This window comes from Cupressus sempervirens, chromosome 4 (assembly GCF_028749045.1).
Source record: "Cupressus sempervirens isolate cs-2001-9-10 chromosome 4, ASM2874904v1, whole genome shotgun sequence".
In the NCBI taxonomy this organism is placed as follows: domain Eukaryota; kingdom Viridiplantae; phylum Streptophyta; class Pinopsida; order Cupressales; family Cupressaceae; genus Cupressus; species Cupressus sempervirens.
Genome location: NC_143121.1, coordinates 838812681 through 838837241, shown reverse-complemented (window position 1 = coordinate 838837241; position 24561 = coordinate 838812681).

Genomic DNA, 24561 nt, shown 5'->3' with positions numbered 1-24561 from the left:
GGTCAGATGATGGAGGCTTGATGGAAGTTTGACGAGTGTGATGTGGGACTTTAGTCATACATGCACTGCGTTGGAAGATTTTATTGTGTTTAAAAGCTGTTGTCCACCAAAAGGTAAAATGGCTTAAGACTACCAGTTTTGGTGAAGCCCATTGTTGTTATAGTTGCCACCAGTTTCGTGTTATGTGGATTTAACTAGGTTATGTTTGAATATTCTGGCAAATTGAGGAATATACTAGAATTGTAGAGGAATCTATTGGCCATGGGTACCAAGAATTGATCACTTGGTTTCCTATAATAAATTTACCTCTATAGGCCTAATTGCCAAAAAAATTCTTTAAAAATTTCAAAAAATTACAGAGAAATTTCAAAAAAATACAAAAATTGTGGAGAAATTTTGAAAATTGAAAAGAAATTGTAGAGACAGAAATTAAAATATGTAGACTTGAAAATTAAATTCATAAATCTAAAACATCATACCAAATTTCACAAATCAGGCCTTTGGATGCTAGTTTACAAAAAAAATCTACCTCAAATTTGACTATAGCCTAGGGTAGGAAAATTTATAGTCAAATTTCACTAAATTGATGCTCTAGATGCAATGGTGAAGTTTTCTTTGGCTTTAGACACTCTCAATAACTACAAATACTCTAGATTTGAATCATGGTCCTCTAAGAAGTGAAGCAAAAATGATCTCCAATGGTTATGAAATGACACTCCTATGGCTCTAATACCATGTAAGAATTTGCCTTAGGGAAAAATGATGCCACAATATGAACCAAATGATGTATGATCATAATAACAATATGAGAATAAACTAATGTTCATGTACACTAGAATTGCCTATATAGAAAGGCCTCTAGAATGACTAGGGGTTAGCAAAATGATAAGCCTCACAACTAAGCACATGTCCACCAAGAGTGGATTATCCTCCATTAAGTACAAAAGTTGTGCAATGGTGAGAGGATATGCTTACATAGGTTTTTCATGTAAAATGATGTTATAGACACCATGTGCTTAATTAGAGTGTGAACAACTGTGTTATAGAAACCATGTGATAAAATGAGTAGCTAACTCCAATGTTGTCAACAAGATAACTCATATGAGTATGCATACTCCTAGGTGCCTAACTAATAAATAATAAGACAATGCATTTAACCTAAGTAAATTTCAATAAAGTGTAATAATAATTATTTATTTACACTAACAATGGTTACTAGATATAAGGCATTACTTTTCCTTGCATCCTTATGAAAGCAACTTGAAATCCCATTATAGTATTACACAACTAAGAGACTATAGATCTGTATGGTGGGATATTGAGAGTGAGAATATCCATATCAGTATAATGGATCTCACCTAGGAGATCTTTGAGGAGAGGTTCTGGGAGAAATTTCTATCCCCATAGTATCAAGAGGTTCGTGTTGATGAGTTCCATGAACTCAAACATGGGAACATGTCAATGGATTAGTATGAGAGGTGGTTCTTTGGTTTGAGAGAGTACTAGAGCTACCATTATGATGAGGTACTCCTGATGTAGGAACATCCTAGGTGTAAGAGCAATCTTGCATCACCCAAAAAAATATTTTCTTCTCAGTCTTTTCTATTTTAATAAGGACTAGTAGACAAGGTGGTTACTATTTATGGGAACTTGCTATTTTTAGTAAGTTTTTCATATGAACTCAAAGTGTTCTTACTTTCTACATGAATGTTCATTTTAGAGTTATAAGCCTACAATAAAAATCACATTGCTCCAACTTAAGTATTAGAGAATTTTTTGCAAATTTTTGGTGGAAACATTTGCAAAAAAATCTTCAAGCTCACCATTAGAGGCTTTAGAGTTCCCAAATGGGGTCCAAAAACTCAATGGAAGGGTTCTAACAACATTCTAAGCCTGTAGATCAAGAGTTGGCATTTCTAAAAAGTGATTGCAATAGCTAATCAGAGCAATGTTTTGTGAGTTATGGCTTTTCAAAGTTGGACTTCCTAAAATATCTAAAATAATTATCAAAGATGTATTTGGCCAACACTATATGTATTATTAGGGTCTATCGGCCCGGCCCTAAGTATTAAGTTTCAATGTCTAGAACCTTCTTGGGTAACATGAAATTTCCTATTTAAGAAAGGCATGAACATTTTCTATAATAGCTCTAGATGGTAGTTCACAGCTTAGTCTTGTAGAGTATTGTAATGAAGGTTCCCATGTGGGTTAGCATATTGTACTTTTGAATTCTATCATTTTGCATTTGCGGTGCAAATAAGAAGTCCATATTTTGTTCTCACATTTTCTATTATTTTTTTTTTTTTATGAGATTGTGGTTTTAAGGGGATCATCCTTCATCAACTCCTCACCCAACATTTTTTTAGGGGTCTTAAAGACTCTATCATTGGGGATGTCTATCTCTACTTGCCTAGGAAACTTGCATTTTCCATAGAGAAGGCAAGAATTGTTGAGAGAAATGTGGCTAGAGGGTTTAGTGTTAGATCAGGCTCTTAGATCCATAGTACATGACTACACAAAAAAGTGTACCACACCCTCAAACATAGGTCATAGGGAAATTCCAAGCCAAGTTAGTACCCTCACAAGGTGGTCATGATCACCAGGATCATCGATGCCAACATTATCAACATAAGGGTGGAAAGAGTTTAGGTACCATAGGAAAAAATGGACATTACCAAAGCCAATGTCAGTAGTCATAGGAAATCCATTGATCTCAGGGTAATCAACAGGACTCTAGCAGAGGGAGTGCACCATATTCTAGTGCTTACCAGGGTGGACATGGATCCAATGCTAGTTTTAGAGGAGCATGTTTTTCATGTGGTCAGCTCAACCATAGATCAGTAGAGTATCCTCTAAAGACATCTTCAAGACCTAGCAAAGGTGTGACCATGTCTAAGCCTATTGTAGGTGATGCCAATAGATCTCATAGAGTTTTTGCAGCGGCTAAAAATTGTTAAGATGAGCAATAGGGTACCCTAGTCGAGGCTATAGGTATGTTGCATAGTTCTTCTATAGTATTAATTGATTCAAGTGATTCAAATTATTTTATTTTACCATCCCTTATTCATCAATGTGGGCTAGTGGCTGCATGACATATTGATAGTTGAGTTAGGCACAAGTTCTAAGGTGACTATGGATTCCATAGTTAGTGGTTGTGCATTGGACATGGGCACCTTCACTACCACAGTTAATCTTTGAATCCTACCCTTACGATCTTATGATTTCATATTGGGTATGGATTGGTTAGCCATCCATTAGGAAAATAAATATTGCCAGTGTAAGTTGGTGAAGTGTGTGAATGACACAAGTGAGCAAGCGGAGCTTGTAGGGGTCCACAGGTCAGTCTCACTTTAGATGATCTCAGCTAAGTAGCTAAAGAAGAGTGTGTGACATGGATGTTAGATCTTTGTGGTCTCTATTAGTTACCTTGAGGAGGCTGAGAGCTATGAGGTGACATTGGATGATCACCCACTACTTTGTGAGTATGTAGACATATTCCTTGATGAGTTGCCAAGTATGCCACCAGAATGTGACATTGATTTTTGTATTGATCTAATTGCAAGAGTGGAGCCTATTTCATGAGCTACTTATTGTATGACTAAATAGGAGTTGAGTGAGCTTAGATTATAGCTAAAGAAATTGTTAGCCAAGGGTCATATTCTTTCTAAGGTATCCTTGTGGGGTGCACTAGTCATCTTTGTGAAGAAGAAAGATGGGTCATTACAATTATGCATTGATTACCAATAAATGAATAAGGTGATAGTGAATAACCAATACCCATTGATGAGTATTGATGACTTTTTTGATTAGATGAAGGGAGCAAGAGTGTTCTCAAAGATTGATCTTAAGTCAAGATACCACCAGCTTTGAATTCATGAGGCTGACACTTATTAGACAACTTTTCCTACATGCTATGAGTATAATGAGTTCATGGTTGTACCCTTTGGGTTAACCAATGTGCCATTGGTATTTATGAGTTTGATGAATTGATTATTTTGCATGTACCTTGATTGGTGTGTCTTTTTTTTCTTAGAAAAACTATTGATATATTTAAAGACTATTGAAGAGAGTGAGATCCATTTATGCTAGGTGTTGTTGTACTTACAAGATCATCAATTGTATGGCAACCTAGGTAAATTTTGATTCTTTCAGTCTAAGGTGAATTATTTCTGGCATATCATCAAAGGAAATGGTATTGTAGTGGATCTAGATAAAATCAAAGCTATCATGGATTGGTTGGAACCCACTAGTGTTTCTAAGGTTCATAGTTGCATGGGATTGGCAAGTTACTATAGTTAATTTGTGAAGGACTTTACACACATGGCTCATCCTATCACTTCTCTTCAACAAAAGGGGAAGAAGTATGTTTGGTTAGATCAATATGAGTCATCATTTAAGGCTCTAAAAGAGAAATTGACCAGTGCACCAATCCTTGATGTGCCTAATCCTATAGATGATTTTATGCTTTGCATAGATGCATCATTAGAGGGTGTGTGTATCATGTTGATGCAAGATGGTCATGTGATTGCATATGAATCTAGGAAAATTAAAGATCATGAGTTTAACTACCCCACTCATGATTTTGATCGTGTGGTACTTGTGCATGCACTTCTGCACTACAGACATTTCCTTTTGGTATACATGTTTGAGCTCCATAGGGATCATCATAGCTTGTAGTATCTCTTTACTTAGCTAAAGCTAAATTCATACCAGCGATATTAGATAGAACTTTTATGTGAATATAATTTTAATGTTCACTACATCAAAGGGAAAGAAAATTTTGCCGTGGATGCCTTGAGTAGGAGATGACATGAGATATCAATTTTGTCATTGGAAGTGGATTTACAGGGCCATATCTTAGAGATTTTACCTAGTGACAATGGTATCATGAGGTGAGGTTAGAGATTTAGTTTCAATGTACCCTTGAGAGGAGGTTTTGAGGTTATTCCTTAGAGTCCAATGGACTATTGTGATACTTGCAGTGGATTTATGTGCCAATTTCTAGTGATCTCCATACCTTGATATTGTCGAAAGTATATTGTGCACCATATTCTACACATCCCAACATCAAGAAGATGAATGTTGACCTTAGATACTTGTACTTTTGGGCAGGGATGAGGCACAATGTTTTTAATTTTGTTGCTCAATGTCTTCAATGTTAGAGAGTGAAGATAGAGCATTGGTATTTGGTGGGCCTCTTACAGTCACATACCATTCTAGGGTGGCAGTGGGATACTATATCCATCAATTTTATCATAGGATGTATCATGGTGATAGTGGGCAAGTTGTCCAAGGTACCACATTTTTAGCCCATGAGAGCATCTTACACAACTTCTTTAGTAGCACATATTTTCTTGGAAGATATTGTTCAATTTCATGGAATCCCTCATCAAATTATATCATATAGAGATTCATTGTTTACTTCATCACTATGGACATCTCTCCAACGTGCCTTGGTTGAACAGATCAATTTTAGTTCAGCATACCACCCAGAGACTAATGGTCAAACAAAGAGAGTGAACTATGTTCTAGAAGAAATGCTTCACATTTATGTGATGGACATGCAAGTGAAGTGGGGGGACTATTTTTACCTTGTTAGGTTTTCCTATAATAATGGGTACCATAATTCTCTTGGCATGTCACCTTTTTAATCCTTGTACAGTAGACCATGTTATATACCTTTGAGTTGGGATCATTTAGAGGACCAAGTAATTTTTTAGGTCCAGAGATGCTCCATGGTATAGAGAAATAGTTTGTTTGTATTAGAGAGCATTTGGCTACTTCTTAGGATAGGAAGAATAAGTATACAAATACCCATAGGTTGGATTGTCACTTTTGAGTTGGTGACTAGTTTTCTTTTAGAGTGCATCTACGAAAGAGCCCCATATTTTATAGGGAAGGCTATAAGTTAGCATCATGTTTTGTCAAACCATTTGAGATCCTTGAGAGGATCCATCATGTTTCTTATCTACTAGTATTTCCACCTAGCCTATCATGCATCCAAGATATTTTTCATGTTTCATTTTTAAGGAAATATATTCCTAATGTGACCCATATATTTGACTAGGATTCTTTATAGGTGGAGGATGGGAAACTTTCTTTGGAGTTCATTTGTATCCTCAGCATCAAACATTGACCCTCAAAGGTCAGGATTTAGAGCAAGTAAGGGTCCAATGGGACATGAATGATGAGACTTCTACTACTTGGGAGGATGCTACACGATTGAGAGATTTGTACCCTTATATTTTTGTAGGCTACCAAGAGTAAGCCTATGCCTAGTGGGGGAGGATTCTCATGTTTTCATTTTGTACCTTGTTATATTTTAGATTCGAGAGATATTTTGATACTCATGTTGGATGATATTAGAGATGACCTAATGGTTAGATACTATATTTTGATTTCCAATATCAGAGATGTTAGATACTATGTTTCTCAGTTTGATCAGATAGTCATGATGATGCTTATTGATGTGACATTATGCTTTATGATGATATCTGGTTCTTTTGTACTCGGACGTATACTCTATTTTTGATTATATGGTGGACTTAATGGATTCTAGATACTATGATTTGACACTACGTATATTTACTTCATTCTTTCTTTGAGATGTTTAATGATGCAATAAGTGATGTAAATAGATTATTTTAATGTAATTAAATAAATGGTTAATTATGTGATTTAATGCATTTATTGCTTCGGTTATATGATTATATGCAATTACACTTGATCGTGTTGTTTAGTGTGCAGGATTCTTATCCCCAACAGCAGCACATGGAGTTAGTGATTTGGTTATTTATACCTAGAAAATGTCATCCCTATATGGGCGACCTATCTTGTTTAATTGTTAATTGAACCCTCTCATGATTGAATAAATCCAAATTCATTTGCATTTGTGATGAGACCAGTATTATGTTTGTGCATTTACATATCTGCATTGGTCGTAGAAATTATTCAAGAATATTGTGATTTAATGTTTTAAAGGTATTTTGGAGTTGATCTTGTTATTTTAATTACCGATAACTTTGTTGTAGTTGAATTCAATTAAATCAGAATTACGTGATTTGGCCTAGGTTAAAGAGGGATTTATTTTAGTGAGCCAAATATTTTCCTATTTTAATATTTCACTTTTAAAGTAAATATATATCCCAAAAAGTGAGTAATTCCTCACTTCTTACTAGGGTATTATTTAGTGGTGAATACTCATAATTTTGTGAATTTTAGAAATTTTTCGCTAGTAATTTGGGTAATAATTTAAGATTTAATGCAACCTAAATCACCACATTTTTATTTAATTTAGTTCTAAAATATTTGAGATTGCTCAATAATTTATTTTATTAAAAAAATTAAACTCAATGATTTGCCACACTATTCAATACATGATTATATTTGATTCACCTAAATATTATATATTATTGAAGAAATTAAAATTAATTCACCAATAATTATCATAATTATTAGTTACTTTAGGGGTATATTACGAGTATTTAGTTTTCACTATTGATTTAATATATAATGTAATTATCCTCATAATTTCCATGAGATAAAACATGTTCAATTTTGATTTGTAATATTCCATGATGATTGGCAAACTTCCTATTATTATTGAGATTCGCCAATACTTTCTACTAAAAAATTATGATTCCAAAGTAATCGCCAATTTAAATAATATATAAAATAAAAAAATTGAGAGACTCATTGATAAAAATAATTTGGTTTTTCAAAATAATGAAAGATTTGCCAATAATTTATATCTTTTTCTGGAGGAGGGTTTCTTAAAGTCTACCCTGGTTCTCACTTTCAAATTGGAGATTTTAAGAGAAAAATCCTAAATCCTCTTTAGGAGGTATTTTTATTTTACTCATTGTAGGAGTTACAAGCGTAGGATCATCAGGAGATTTATCTCGTTGGAACTGGCTTGGGGAGATCTTGGTTTGCTAAGAATTTTGGCAACTTTCACAAAGAAAATATTTGATTGTGAATATTCTTTTTTTGTCCCTTTTGGCTACAAGGAAAGGCTCTTTTATTTTTGTTTTTTAGCTCTATTTCTAGTACCAATTGTTGGAAATCTAATTGAAAAGATCATTACTGAAGAAGGAAGATTGTTTGCAAAGAGAGAGATTGTTGATAAAGAATGTTTTCAATCATTGGTTTTTCACTGATGTGAAACCTACTATTTGCTAGAATGAAAATTGCTTATAAGATCCAAGTACTAACAATTAGTTGATTGATGAAGAGGATTTAATCAACAAGATAAAACAAAAGCACCTCAGAGAAAAGTTCAGTTATGGTTTTATAATGAAGTACAAAGATCAGTTAAGACAATGGTAGAATGATGCATTGATAATATACTTGAAGATACAAAAGTTGGACACACTTAGAAAAACTGGAGGAATAAGTTGTAACAAGGTTATCTACAAAGCTTAACTAAGCTCATTAGTGAGTGCCGAGCAAGCTAGTTCATACCGAGCAGATTTTTGGTTAGTGCTGAACAAATACAAAATCTAGTGTGTGTCGAGTGATATAGAAGGAGCCAAGCAAAGTAATAGGTGTCAAGCATAAAAAAAACTTAATGTATGCCAAGTGAATCCATAGTAGGTGCTGAGCATCAGTAAAACATAGTTAGTGCTAAGTAGCATAGTACGTGTTGAGCACCAAAATTTTAATAGAGTTGAGCTGCTGCATTATTTGAAAAGTCAAAGATTCACCAGATCTAAGCCAACAAGTTTGTTACCTTGAATTTTGTGAACCAAACAAAGAATAAGGATGATGTGCTAGAGGTGTGAAATCTTAGATAAATTGTTTTTTGATGAATTCAAGAGGATTCTTCATGATGTTTCTAGAAGAAACAACATATGGGTTAGATTCATTGAATCCTACCTAATCCATTCAGACTGAAATTAAAGGAGGGAAGAATCAAGCAAGAAAAGCATTTTCTAGACCTCTATTTAAGGAGTAATAGGCCAAGAAGTTAGAGTAGCTAGGGTGCCAAAATGCAAAGTTGTTGAAGGATGTCAAGGAGGAGGTATTAAGAAGGAAGAACAGAGCATAGAAACTCTGCTTTGATAAGTGGTCATATAGGATATTTCACTAGTACATCAAGCATGAAGACTAAAGGAAATGAGGCTTGAAAGGAGAACAAGTTGTTAGAGCTGCAAAGACTGAAAGCTAGGCAAATTGTGAAGAGCTGAACAGAGATCTAAAATCTACAAGATAAGTTGTGAGTTGTATCAAGTCAAAAGCCCTTGTTGTTACTCTCTAACAATTGTGTTAGCTAGGATAAAGTCCTATGGACTTAGGTTGGTTTAATAGCCATTTGTAAATTCTTTAACAGGGTGACATTCCAAGTGAATGTTCTAAAGTCCTATAACCAAGCCCACTTCTAACAGGGTGGTTAAATCCTCTAACCAAGTCACATTTAAAAGTGTGTTGTAGCCTTTAACAGGGTAGGCCTTTCATAGGGCATCACTTTAGAAGAGTGAGAATGGAGTAGCATGTTACTGGTGGTTTTTTCCAAATTGGGTTTCCATGTAAATCACTATGTTATGTGTTGATCTTTCATGTGTTATGTTTGCATGTTGATATTATAGTAACTTGCTAAGTAGGAAATTTTAAGCTTGGATGAATGAGCAGTTTGATGGGCTCACTTTACTTGATGAAAAAGTTTTAATTGGACATAAAGACCTTGAATAATTGATTCACCACCCCGCCCTTAGTTATTCTAAAGAATTTCTAACACCAATTTGTTAGGAGGAAGAGAACTAGTGTTCCCCTCTATTCTTGTATGTTGGCTCTACATGATTGGGCAGGTATGAGTATTTGTTTCTTTTTGATGTGGGGTTTTAGGATTTTGGACCATTATGTTGGTCATTTTCCTAAAGATTACTAGTGAGTCTTGGCACATCACATAAAATTTTGTACTTTCTATATAAGTTCTATTTTGTTCTATACACATTCTTGCAATAGAACTTTGTGCTCAAAAATTATTGTAGAAACATTTTCCACAACCTTATTCTCAATTTTTCTTGTTGACCAATTCATCAATGTTTCATTTGATTCAATATCTCTAGCATTTATTTGCTCAACAATATTTACAAGATGGGAAATGATTGGGGCCTTCTCATCAAAATTCGGTATATAAAATGCCTCAAAAAATATGTCTTTAACATCATGCAATACTCACTTCTATTGATGTTCTCTCCTTAAATCTTCTTACTTCTTCTTCTTGGCCAAAATTTATTGTAGAAAAATTGTTTTCTCAAGAGTGAGATTTTCCAAATCCAATTGTGGCATATCAATAACTTCAACCAAACTAACTTCAATATCTAAGAAAGGTCCATTATTTATTTCCTTATGTGAAGTGTAGAAGTGTTTCTTCTCAACACTTCTTTGGGAGATGGTGAGGGGGTATCACCACTTGATCATATTTGTACATCAATGCTAGAGATAAAAATAGGTGCACTCAGCAATGTTTTATTTTCCTCCTTATTTACCTCAATGTGAGGTCTTGATACATTTTGTCCTTCTTGATCTTTGGTAGTAATGTCTACACTTGTGTCTTTAATATTTTCTTCTACCTCATGCTCATCCTTATTTGCATCTAAGGGCTTCTCTCACTCTATGACTGGAGTATCAAGGGTGTTGACATGAACTGATGACATGCTACCTTGTAGATTTAGCATACCTTCATCATCTTGAATAGTAACTATCTCAACAACCTTTTCTTTATTTGTGAGACCAAAAGAACTTTTCTAGAGCAACTCATTTATTTTCCTTGTCACCATTTTACCTTGTTCCAAGACAATATTACCAATACTAGTAAAATACTTCTTCTATACATAGAAGAAAATACACATGATAAGTGATTTAAACTTACACATTGATTTATTTGCCTTCCTGATGGCTATAGGTTTTCTACCAGTTGAAGCTTCCATAACTTGCCAAAGTCATATTCATGATCTTTCATGACTATCTTCTACACTTGATCTATTGCCATACATGGTACACTGTTCAATAGAATTTTTGAGCAATAACTCACACTACAAATTCGATCAATAGATTAGAAATATTTGCAATGGACAACCCTCATCCATTCCACTTGGCTCCAATATTGGCTTCAACTTCCTCATGACTTAAACTTCTCACTATCTTCTTCTTATCTAGTGTACAATAACTAATAACCTTGTGAATCATTTTCTTAGTTATCTCAATTGGTCCATTGTTTATCTAAAACTTCATATCGTGGATCCTACTTAGAAAAACCTTAATCCATTTGATCTTGTAATTTCTTGTGAACTCTAGGGTATGAGTTAACCCTTTCATTTTGAGAATTTTGAATTCTCCTTTAAAACTCCTTTGTCACACAATTTCTCATATTCTTCTCCATTATCATAATCTCCTACTTCTCCAATTTTTCACGTGTACCAACTCCACACATCGTGTATAATGATAACCTTAGGTGGTATCAAAGATAACATACTCATTAAGTCACCTTTTATTAAAATTTTAAGAATAACACAAAATTTAGGTGGAGGATAAGTGTTACTCTTCACCAATTGCTTTACTCCTTGACTCTTTCATATGAATGATGAAGTTTCCATGTCTCTCTATTAGAATTTCAAAACATTTTATCTTTGGATAACTTGATATTGCTCAGATCTTCACTTGATCAATCTTTTATCTTAGATATTCTATCTGAATCACTTTAGGATATCCTTCAACTTAAATTTCTTAGTTATCTCAAATTTTGTATGCATGGTATGAAATAATGTCTTTGCATTTCAATATATAATTCCTTTTGCTCAATTTATGATCTCCATTAATGTTGTGTACTCAAGTAGGTGCAAGCTAGTTGCCTTGGTCAATATTGTACCTTTGAACTAGGTCTTTACTATACAACTGAGTCTCTTTCATCTAACTCTTTGTATACATCAATTTTTCTTTAGAAATACTCAGTCCATATTGCAATGCTTGGTTAATATAGACAATTTTACTAATGTTTGACACTGTGTGTAAATGAATCTCTTTGTACTCATCTTTTCATATATTTTTTCTTATCCATCTTTACCTATGTAAATATGAAGTTTAGCACATTTATGTTAGGAACTGATGTATGATATATCATGTAAATATACAATTCCATACAAACCTTTTGTGATTAGTGTGAGATGGTGTGATCACCTTCTCCATTAGATTTGGTGATCTCAACTTCATTTTTTCTATCGCTTCCATCTTCTACTTTGCTCTTCCATTTTTTCTTCATCTCCTTTCTTGTTTGATCAATGTCCATTTTATCTTTTCCCTTTTGTTAAGTTATGATTTTTTGTTGGTCCCTGAGTTCTACAATATTTTCTTGAATGTCCAAACTTGTGACAATTGAAGCATACATTGTTACATGCATAGTTCTTCCTTTGACTGGTCCAATAGGGTTTTTTCTATTATCTGCATTCATATGCTCTATGTCCATACATTTGATAGTTGTAACAATAGCCTTCAAATCTAGGTGTAGTGGATGCATTTTTAATTCTTGTTCTACAATCATGTATTTGATGCCCTTGCTTCTTGCAGTAAAAACAATAACCAGAAAACTTAGGTTTGGTATTTTGCATACCTTTTTTGTTTCTATAGACATTTGTAGTATGACCAAGTTTTCCAAAAAGATAACATATTGGTTTTCCTTTCAATTTTACATTTCTTAGTTCTCTACTCTTGGATGATTATCCTTGCTTGGTAGATGAATTTCCTAAACCAATAGTGTTGCTAGATGACCTCATAAGTTCTTCAAAGTATTCCATTGCTTTATTAGGCTTGTTGAATCTTTCCACAAGTTCTTTTTCATTTTTTAATTCATTCTTCAGTGAGTCCTTTTGTGATATCAAATTTTCTATTTCCATATCCTTTCTATTCAACTTCCAATTTGCAAGCATCAATGACTCATCGTGTGTGGTTGAGTGTTTGTGAGATTTTGTACATCAGATATCCTTTTTTCTAGTCTAGTTTCCATTTGCCTTTTGTCTTCCTCGACAATAACTTTGTATTCCTAAGCTTTCTTTTTTTCCTTAATCACTTCACATAACCTCACTTATTGAATCTCATGTTCCCTTTTTAGTCTTATGACTTCTTCATTTAGGAGTCTATTCTTTTCTAATAGATCTACAGATGTTATTTCATTTAAATTTACTATTTCAAACAGTCTTTAAGTTTTAACTTCTTCATAATGACAATGTTTATCCTAAATAGCCAATTCCTTTCTCCTTTTTAGGGATTTATTTAATACTTGTATTGTTGACTCAAGTTGTTGTAGTATGAGCTAAATGTCAATCACTTTCTTGTCAATAACTTTGTCCAATTTAAAAGCCTCCATCTCCAAGATCTAACCTCCAAGTTGTTAAACTTCTCCAAGAGAACTATGCTCTAATACCAATTTTTGGAAGTCTTAATTGGAAACCAAGATACTAATGGGGAAGGGGGGGGAAGGGGGATAAATTGGGATCTATAAAAAATTTAATCTCTTGACTGTACTATAATGCATTCACCACATTTACCATCTCATATCCAATTTCTTGTACTTTCATATTTTATATAATCAAACTATAAAAACATATAGATCTAATATATTATTCACATGCATGAAAATTAATCACATGACACAAATATTTTGGTTACCTAAAAACATCCAAGGTGAAGGTAAAACTAGGGTGGGAATGACAGCCACAAATCTTCAATATTGCAATAATAAAGTTAACCTCTTAGTGTTACAATGTTTGACCATATCCAATGATCTACCCTATGAGGGGTCTTCCCTATTAAAATCTTTTGATACTTTTAGATCTCACCTTATTAGAGGATTTCACAATTACATCAAAGTAAGGACTTTGTTAGGAGATTTACAAAGATCTATTAAGACCACTCTGTTAAGAGATTTACCTTGATTCAATCTATTAAAACTGATTCAGTACCCAATCCTCAATCTTCTCTAGTAAGCTGATTTTGGATCTCCTCTTTCCAATCTGATATGATAAGTCTTTTCTATCATTCACTACTTTGACTAGGTTGTTTTTTATATTTTTGAATAATAGAACTCTTTGCCTCTTCTACAATCTTCACACTTGAATCACATGAATTGCTTGTTCACTCCTTCATATCACCATATACTTCACACTCTTTTATATTTAAAAAAAGGTCTAGATCTACTCTATTTTAATATTTCATAACAATTTTTCTAGATGCTTCCTTTTTTTGGCTCTCCATCTAATTCGCTCATCATAAAACATAGGGATATGTGATCCACATCATAAAATGTGTAAAACTCTTTGTAACAAACTCTACAAATATTAAATATCTTGCCCATATGAGCCTAAAATAGTTTACCTCAAAGTTTGTATGATTCCTAACTTGAATGAAAAATTTTCATTGCTCGACACTTACTATTTCTAATACTCGACACTCATTATACATGCTACTTATGCTCGATCTTTACTATGCTTGGCACCTTCTCTGTAACTCAACTTCAATGTACTTGAACTTATGAGTTAATATTAGACTCAAATTAAATTGAGAATACTCTATCAGCTCCTATAGAGCTTGGTATATACATGTTTATATATAAGTCTATCTCATAACTTGGCCTATATAGAGTAGCTCAGTCATAGTCATGACTATCTGAATTTGCCTAGTAAATTATTAAGTTTTTGACATGAATAGACAACAACAATTAGAGATACCAACACTATTTTCCTCGAGGTCATTCCTTCCTATCCACCTTTCACTTCTAATCTAATCATAGCACTAAAATAGGGCTTTCTCAAAATCTAGGCATGATTTCTGGATTTCAAAAACTATTTTGGGGTTCCCAAATTGGCCATAGGGTTTGTGCACCTAGAAATTAGGGGCAAATTGTGGCCCTAATGCATCAAGGGAGCATTAAACCCTTGATGGGCCAATAAGGGGCACATTACACCCCTTAGTGGACCCTATTTTGGCCATTTATCTTTGTGTCATGTGTTTCAAATAATCGAGTACAAACTCCTATGTCACTTGACCCAGGGGAGTTAGTTGATTCATATATCTATTTAATCCCTTCCATTTTCTTAATTTCTCATCATCAATCATATCATGACATCCATCCACAAGAAATTATGTTTAATAATTCAATTTCTCATGTTCTCTTCAAGCATCCAAGGTATTCAAGGTTTCCTACATTGAAGATTAAGGATTCATGCATTCAAGCCATTGAAGGAGTGTATGATAGATCTTCCATTGCATTTTCAACATTCAAGATCTCCCTTTATACATTCAAGATATGTGGTTGCATCTCCTTTCATGATCCATCAAAGGCTAATTTAAGGCACATATTATTATGAAGGTTTTGGTTTCACTTTGATTTCCTTCTAAGGTTGAGTCAAAGCTATTGCATCTATATGCTTGATTACATTCAAAATTCAAGACAATATTCATAGATTTATGTTGCTTCATGTTAGATCTTTCACTACTACTTTCTAGCATTCAATTTCAACTATTTCAATTCAAGGTTAATCCTAACTAGGGTTTGACAGAGGAACCCCCTCCCCTAAAAATAAAACAAAAGAAACCCCTTTTTGAATATCATATAGATGAACAGGTTGTAGATGTAGATACCCTTTTTGACTTTCTTTGGAACTAAAAAAGGTAGAATCAATACCAAACACAATCAATCAAGGTTGCATTGCACCCCTAATGCACCATTTTCCCCTTGATGCACTACTTTGCCCTTGATAGTTGTTAGAAGATGTTTGAGTTTTTTCTATCACATATATTTTATCCTAGATTAAAGATTGTATCTTCTTTCTACACCATTGGACAACATATTTTGAGGTTTGTGTTCTACAAGGTATTATCTTTTTCTCTCTATTTCCATACCTTCCATCTCAAGCATTACTTCACCTACCTATTCTTTCTAAACATTCACTCAAGGTGGGGATGAGAGGGAAGTAAATCCTTGTCATCTATTCTTCTTCTTTCATTAGCTACTAGATATCAACCTAATATAATCCAAAAGGGGTGGATTCTAGTATCCCCCCTTCTTATTTGTGTGTGTGTGGGATTTGCTTCCATTTTCCTACACTACACTAGCCAACAAAGACTTTGACATCAATGAATATATAATAACTAATATGACTCTTTCACATAAATTCATAAAATTACATATTACATTATCAACTAGGTCTAAAACCTATCACTCATCTCAATAAGATGTTGGCATAACTAATGTTAATGATCATGTATTCTAGGGACATGTCCACTTTCTCAATTTTATTCCTAGGAGGTGGCTTGATGAAATAATTTACCACAATTATTTTATTTGTCATCAAAAAATTATCCCTATACTACCTACCTATGCTCTCCAAGGAGATCCATTAGAAATTATCAACCCTTAGTATATAATGTATCTATTTAATAGTGCCAATCCTCAAATCTAGAAAGACCCCTCCTGGAATGTTCTTTATGACCTTCTCATCAAAGACACAATTATCTACAAGTTTCATAAACAAATTAGATGATAGTGCTACCATGAGACATGTATATACAGGAACCAAGCTAACCATGACCACAATGTTACACATCTCAGACCTTCCCAATGGCCTATTGGACTACTTCAATAATTCTTTCCAATCTTGGTTTCCCAAATTCATGTTTTTGGTCTTTTATTATCTACTAATATACCTAAACTAAGGCATGTTACTCTAGTATTTTTACTTCACAAGTTGATGTAAGGTAAACTTTACCTTAGATGATGAGAAAGAAATTTGTTATTCTATACAAAAAATACATGTTAGTAAATTTATTCATTTAAATGAATGTGATACTAGAAAAGCTAAAAAATCTATGTCAAGGGTCTATTGATAACTCTATAATTCCATAATGCAACTAAATGACTAACAAGAAGGGAAATACTAACAAAAGGATTAGTTTTAGAGCTTTAGGGTTTTCAGTGTAAGGAGTGTGATGAGTACAAATTTTTCTGCAAATTGCTTATGACATGCCCTTCAAACTCTTTGGAGGTATCAAAGGGTGTTAGAGTGTGACACTCCAAAATATCTTACAGATATGTGGAGCTAGCATTTTGGTGGATTTAGGAGGATGTTGCAAGGATCAAAGTTGTTAGAGGTTGCAGAGGTATGAACCTCCAACTTCTTTGAAGCTACAAAAGTTTTTAGAAGTTGGAAAAATTTTGAGGCTAGAGGGGGAAGGATGAGGGGGGTGTCAAAGTGTCAATGGTATGAAACCTCTAACTCCATTGAAGCTTTAAATAAAATTATTCCTTAAGGATAATGACTTAGATATAGGATTTTAGACATTAGATTTTTTAGGACCCTTAAAGGTATGAAGCTTTACACTTAAAAGAGTTGGGACAAATGGGCAAAAAACCCAAAATTCAAAAACCTAAAATAAGCCCTACAAACCTAGTAGGAGAAGCTAGATTGATGGAAGAATTCAATGACTTCAATAATGATGAACTACACCATGAGGAGACTAAACTCTAACACACAAAATGAGTGAACAATCATATAATGAAACCCTAGAGTGCATTATTGGTAGCATTTGGCTTTACAAACATAAGGCAAAAAAATTGAGAATGTAAATCCTATGGGGAAAATCCCGATGGGTGACAAAGAAGACACTAACACAAGGAAGGTCAGATAATTAGGACTAGAAGCATGCCTAACTATCAAACCATCCTACTGAGAAAACACAATAGAAACAAAACATAGAGAACAACACCAAGGGGGAGAGAGAGAGAGAGAGAGAGAGAGAGAGAGAGAGAGAGAGAGAGAGAGAGAGAGAGAGAGAGAGAGAGAGAGAGAGAGAGAGAGAGAGAGAATATCTTACATATTCATCAAATGATCCACAAACATGCCCGAATGTAAGGCCTTTTGGGTTGTGGCCAAAAAATAATTTACAAATTATAAATCAAGATCCACAATCTTACTACAAATTCTAACTCTAATCTTCATCCATTCAATCATTCAACTCTCCTCTACTGACTCTATTGTAACCTAAGTTCAGACATCATTTTTTATACTTTCCAAAATGGCTTATAGAAGATTCATTATCTTTACATTAGAGGAGGTTGACCATAAAATGGTTTGCCCACATCCCAATGTATGATCGTTAACTTCAATGCTTGAAATCAAAACATAAAATAACTAAAAAAGTCAACTCACAAAAGAACCAACACATAGAGAAACTCAACCAAAGAAGGACTTAGACATGACCAAGCATAGGAAAAAAAACCACCAAACATGCTTGGCCAATATAGCACTCAGAGAATATCAGTGCTCAACACACACTGAAACTCAACCAATATTAGACTCGAACTCGATCAAGACTAGAACTTGGTCAATACTAGAGCTTGACATGAATAGAAACTCAACATACATGGGCAAAAACCAACAACTTTGAGTAGGGTAGACATAAAACCTAGGATGCTTCTACATCCAACAACTAGAGTCAAAAATAAATGTTTCTCTTGAATCATGGAGGTGTCACAATCTGAGTTGAATCCTAGTCAAATTGAGAAATGCATGTTGCATATTCAAAAACCTATTCTTCTACTTTACCAAATACTCAAAGTAACTCTTTCCTCTTTTTCTCTTGCCAAATCTCCAGTTTAATTTATATTCAATCTATTCAATCTTCTTCTTAGGATAGTCACTTGGTACAACTTCATCATCTAACTCCTTATACTCATATAAATTAGAAACATTAAATATAGGAGATGTATCCATGTCATTAGGTAACTAAACTTCATAAGAATTACCAATGTCAAACTTCCTCAAGATTCTATAGGGACCAAACTTCTACATTTTTAACTTATTGTATGTACCAATAGGAAATCTACCTCTTTTCAAATAAACCATCACTTCATCACAAACTTCAAAAACATGGTGTCTTCTAGACTTGTCTACATTCTCCTTATATTTCTTATTAGTTTCATCCAACCTTGATTTCACTTCCTCATGGAAAGGCTTCATGACATCAGAAAACACTTCTCCTTCAACACTTCTCTTCCCTTCACTAGTAATATCCCTCAAAATGAATATACCTCTAGGCTACATTTCAATAACAATTTGAAAAGGTATTTTCCTAGTACTCATATTCATAGAAAAATTATGTGCAAACTCATCTTGCACCAATACCACATCCTAGTTACTTTGTTTATCCCAAACTAAGAATCTCAACAAATTACCCAAGCTTCTTTTCATAAGCTCTATCTAGCCATCAGTCTGTGGATGGAATGTAAAACTAAACTTAAATTCAGTATCCATTTTCTTCCACAAAGTCTTCTAGATATAACCAAAAAAAATTGTTGTCTCAATCAGAGATAATGCCTCTCAATAATACATGCAATCTAACAATCTCTTTCAATAAAATCTCTACAACATACAATGCATCAAATGTCTTCTTATATAGTATGAAATGTGTCATCTTAGAAAATATATCCACAACAAAAAATATGGAGTCATACCCTCTTGTTGTCTTAGGTAAGACGAGAACAAAATCCATTCTAATGTCACTCTAGGGTTTCTTAGGAACATAAATAAGTTTATACAATCTAGTATTTTGAATTACTCCTTTTTCAACTTGATGAATTTCATAACTCCTTACAAACTTCTAAATATCCTTATACACATATGGCCAATAATACTTGTCTTTAAGAACCTTCAATGTCTTATCAATACCAAAGTGTCCAACCAATCCATCGCAATTATTTTCCTTGATAAAATTAACTCTCATAGAACTTCTTGGTATATACAATTGAATTCCTTTGAACAACATACCTTCTTGAATGAAATAGTCATCAAACTTACTCATTTGATTTGATAGATTCGATGCTCTGCACTTTTTCCATGCATAAAAAAAGTCATGGTTCGTATCATGTAACTCCTTCATCTCATCAAAGCCAATAACTTCAACCTTCATCTCAGTCAACAAAGAATTTCTTTTTCTCAATGTATCTACAACATGATTAGTAACTTCACTTTTATGCTTTCTCAAAAATTTAAAACTCTCCAAGTACTCAACCCACTTTATATGTGTTTGACTCAACTTATGTTGACTTCCCAAGTACTATAAAGCTTTATGATGAGTATACAAAAAAAATTATTTAGGAATAAACTAATGTATCTACTTCTTCAAGGCTTAAACAATAACATAGAACTCTTGATCATACACAGATTATTTCCTTTTAGCATCAGTTAACTTCTTACTAAAGAAAGCAATAGGTTTACCCTCTTGACACAACACAACGCCTATTGCACTACTACTTGCATCACTTTCAACTTGAAGCACTTTATTAAAATCCAATAAAGCCAATATAGGTAACTCAACAATATTTTGTTTCAAATTCTCAAAATTGTTATCAATGACATGTGTCCATTTGAAATCCTTTTTATTTCCTCTCATAGTTTTAGTCATAACATTACCAGGAGAAATGAAATTCCTTATGAGATTTTTGTGAAAACTTACCAAACCATGAAATGATCTTGCCTCACCCAGATTCTCAGGTTTAGGTCATTCAAGAATTGCTTTAACCTTCTTAGGACCCATCTTAAAACCATCAACTGAAATCACAAATCCAAAATATACAATCTCATCTTGCATGAATGCACATTTATTCAAATCAATCAATAATTTCTCCTCCTTCAATCTCCACAATAGTTTTCTAATGTATTCTAGAAATTATTCCTTAGTCTTAGTGAATATCATAATGTCATCTAAATTAAAAATTAAAAACTTATCCAACAATCTCTTTAGAACCTCATTCACCAACCTCATGAAAGTGCTTAGTGCATTAGTCAAACCAAAAGATATAAAAAACCATTAATTCAAACCATATTTTATTTTGAAATAATTCTTCCACTCATCACCTTCTCCAATTTGAATATGATGATAGCCACTCTTCAAATTAATCTTGGTAAAGTATTTTTCTCCACTCAAATAATCCATTATGCCATCCATCCTTGGCATAGAAAACCTATATTTCACTTTTATCTTGTTGATAGTTCTAGAGTCAATACACATTTTCCATTCTTCTTGGGTGCCAATACAAAAGGTAAAACACATGGACTCAATATTTCTTTGATCAAACCTTTCTACAAAAACTCTTCAACTTTCCTACTAAGTTCTTCATTCTGAGTAGGTCAATCTATATGGTGCTTTATTCAGAAAATTAGCTTCAATAATATGATCCATACAATGACTTATACTTCTACTAGTGGTAAACCATTAGGTATATCTTCTAAAACAATCTCCTTGTACTCATTAAGTAATTGTTCAATTTCTACTGACACTCAACTAGCACGATCATCTTTTTTTGTTACTAGTTCAATACTATCTTTTGTCACTTGATCAATACTACCTTCTATGACTTGGTCAATACTTCACAACTCAATCCTCTAAGAATAATTGAAAAGAAAACTTTGTTCTTCTTTATGTCTTTTTGAAATTGTTTCCCATTAGCCATACAAACTCTAATAGTAGTTAAATTGACCTCATTTAGAATTTCAATCAAAGGAAATAATGTTTTATTTCTTCCATTCACCCAAATAGTAAATTGATTCAATCTACCATCATGCACAACATGTCTATCATACTGCCAAGGTCTACCCAACAGAATATGACAACAAGCCATAGGCATAATATCACATAAAACTTCATCAAAGTAGTTTCTAATCTTGCATTTCACAACACATTTCTTACTTACCAACAACTTATGATCATCTTTTATCCATGCAACATGATAGAGTTTAGGGTGTCTCAACCTTTGCAACTATAGCTTTGTAACTAGCTAATCGGATGCCAAATTCATTAAACTACCACTGTTAATGATCACTTTTATAAAAATTTCATGTCATCTTGCATCTAGTCTTGAAAAGAGTCCTCCTCAGGATAGGGTTTTCATCAACTCTTTCACTACACAAAGGTCTTCTTACTATTATTTTTTCTCCAGCCTCAAGTACACTCAATGAACTCACAAATTCTCTTTGAACCACAACATTTTGGCTACTACTACCTTCATTCTTCCTTCCAAAACTTTTATATTCAAAGGTTGTGTGTTCTTCTTCACCATATTTAAAACAAGTTCCACTAAATCCTTCTCTTCCATAACTACCTCAATAAGAACTACCTCTTTCTTGGTAAGAACTACCACCTTTACACTTGACCTTTCCTTTGTCTTCATTTTTCCGCACAGTTTATTTCTTATTTGGTACTGTATTGTCAAATTTGGTATTTTTTCCATAAGATCTAACTCTTCCTCCATGAAATCTTCTACCTCTACCTCTTCATCTTTTCTCATGCTTCTTTGTCAAGATCTCCTTAGCTTCCAACACATATTGGTATGGTTCTTCCACACTATCTAGTTTCACAAAATGTATCTCATCTTGAATTTGCAAATTTCAAACCATTCATTCACCTTGCAACTTTCTTAACCTCATCATCAACATATCCTAATTTGATGTCCAATCTATAGAATTCCTCAATGTACTCTTTCACACTCATGTCCTTTTGTCTCAAATTTTTCATCTTCCTCAATAGATTCACTTGACACTTAGCAGGGAGAAACTTCTTCTTCAATCTATTCACTAGCTTCAACTAGGTCATATATTTTCCTTTCCCTTCCTTTGTTTATCAATTTGAAAATGCTCCCACCAAAGTGAGGCATGATATTTCAACTTAGTAACAACTATCTTCACCTTCCTATTATCAGAAGTGAATTCAAATTTAAATAATTTCTCCATCTTAGAGATCCAATCCAAGTATTGGTGTCCAATCTCCCATCTTAACTTGTCACTTCAGCAATAGGCTTTGAATGTGCTCTAGATAGGACTCATAATTATCTTTCCTCATCAGATTCCACCTCAAGTTTAGGATGAGGGTTTTGTGCTCTAGGTGCTCCTTCATCATCAAGATGTACTCCTCTCCTTGGAGTTGTCTCAACAATATCTAATCTGGTTGTAATTTGTCTCAACATCTCTATTATGACATTGTCAGCATTTCCTCTACCTCAAACCATCTTGAATAGGCTCATGCAAGATGTGACCCTCTCCAAGTTATAGGTTAGACTCAGATCTACCACCATACAACCAAGATCAATTAGGGTTCTCTATGATCAAATCTCCACAAGGACAAACTTATGCTCTAATACCACTTAACACAAGGTAGGTTGGATAATTAGGGCCAAAGACACACCTAACTATCAAACCACCTTGTTGAGTAAACATAATAGAAACAAAACACATATAACAACACCAAGCAGAGAGAGAGAGAAACAATAATATCTTATAAATTCATCAAATTATCTACAAACATGCTTGACTGTAAGGCCTTCTAAGCTGTGGCCATCAAAATGATTTATAAATTATGAATTTAGATCCATGATCTTACTGCAAATTCTAAATCTAGACTCAACCCATTTGATCATTTGACTCTCCTCTACTAACTATATCTTAACCTAAGTCTAGACACCTTTATTTATACTTGCCAAAATGGCTTACAGAAGATTCTAGATCTTCACATTAGAGAAGGCTAACCACAAAATGGTCTACATACATCCCAATGCATGATCCTTACATTAAATGCTCAAAATCACAACTTAAAATAAATGAACAAGTCAACTCACAAAAGAACCAACACATAGAGAAAATTGGCCAAAGAAGGGCTCAGGCATGATCAAGTATCAAGCAAAATGGCCACCAAATAGGCTCAGCCAATATAGCACTCTGCAAATATTGGTGCTCGACATACACTGGAACTTGGCCAATACTAGACTCAAACCTAGTCAAAACTAGAACTCGACCAACAATGGAGCTTGACATTAATAGCAACCTGACACGCATGGGAAGAAACCAACAACTTTGAGTAGGATAGTAAGACAACCCACGATGCCCAAAATGACAAGTAAAAGATTCAAGCATTGGGGGTGCAAGACCTCCAAAAACTCTAAAACTCTAACAAAAGATAAATGACCACCTCAAAGAAGCATGGTGATGAGAGGATTAGATTTATTGGAGGTGTCGAGTATAAACCTCTAACATCTCTAACATCTCCAAAAAGATGCAAGACTTAAGAAAAAGAAAGTGGGATTTAAATAGGAAACCTAACAAAAAGAAGACTCAAATAGCCTTTTGGGTAAGTAGGAAATCATCCTGACCATCAAGAACACTTGAGAGTGAACATCATCTAACATACACCAATTGAGCGTAGGTTACAAAATAGATCAACTCAAAAAAAGGGGTCCTTATTTCCGTAAAGGAAAAAATGGGGTGTGTGTTGTGAAACCACAACACATACTTGAATTAATGCAATCATTTGAGTCAATAATATTTATCAAGTTGGAAAAAACATGAAAACTTGTTTCGATATACTTTAATGTCATTAAACAGAGTTCATTTAATTGAAATATTCTTTCTTTTATTTTTAAAATTGTCTTATGTGAAATGAAAGAGATGCTTTTGTTTTTTATCATTCCTTTAACTTTTGAAAAAAAATATTTGGGAAATGGTGTTGAATATGGTTGAACAG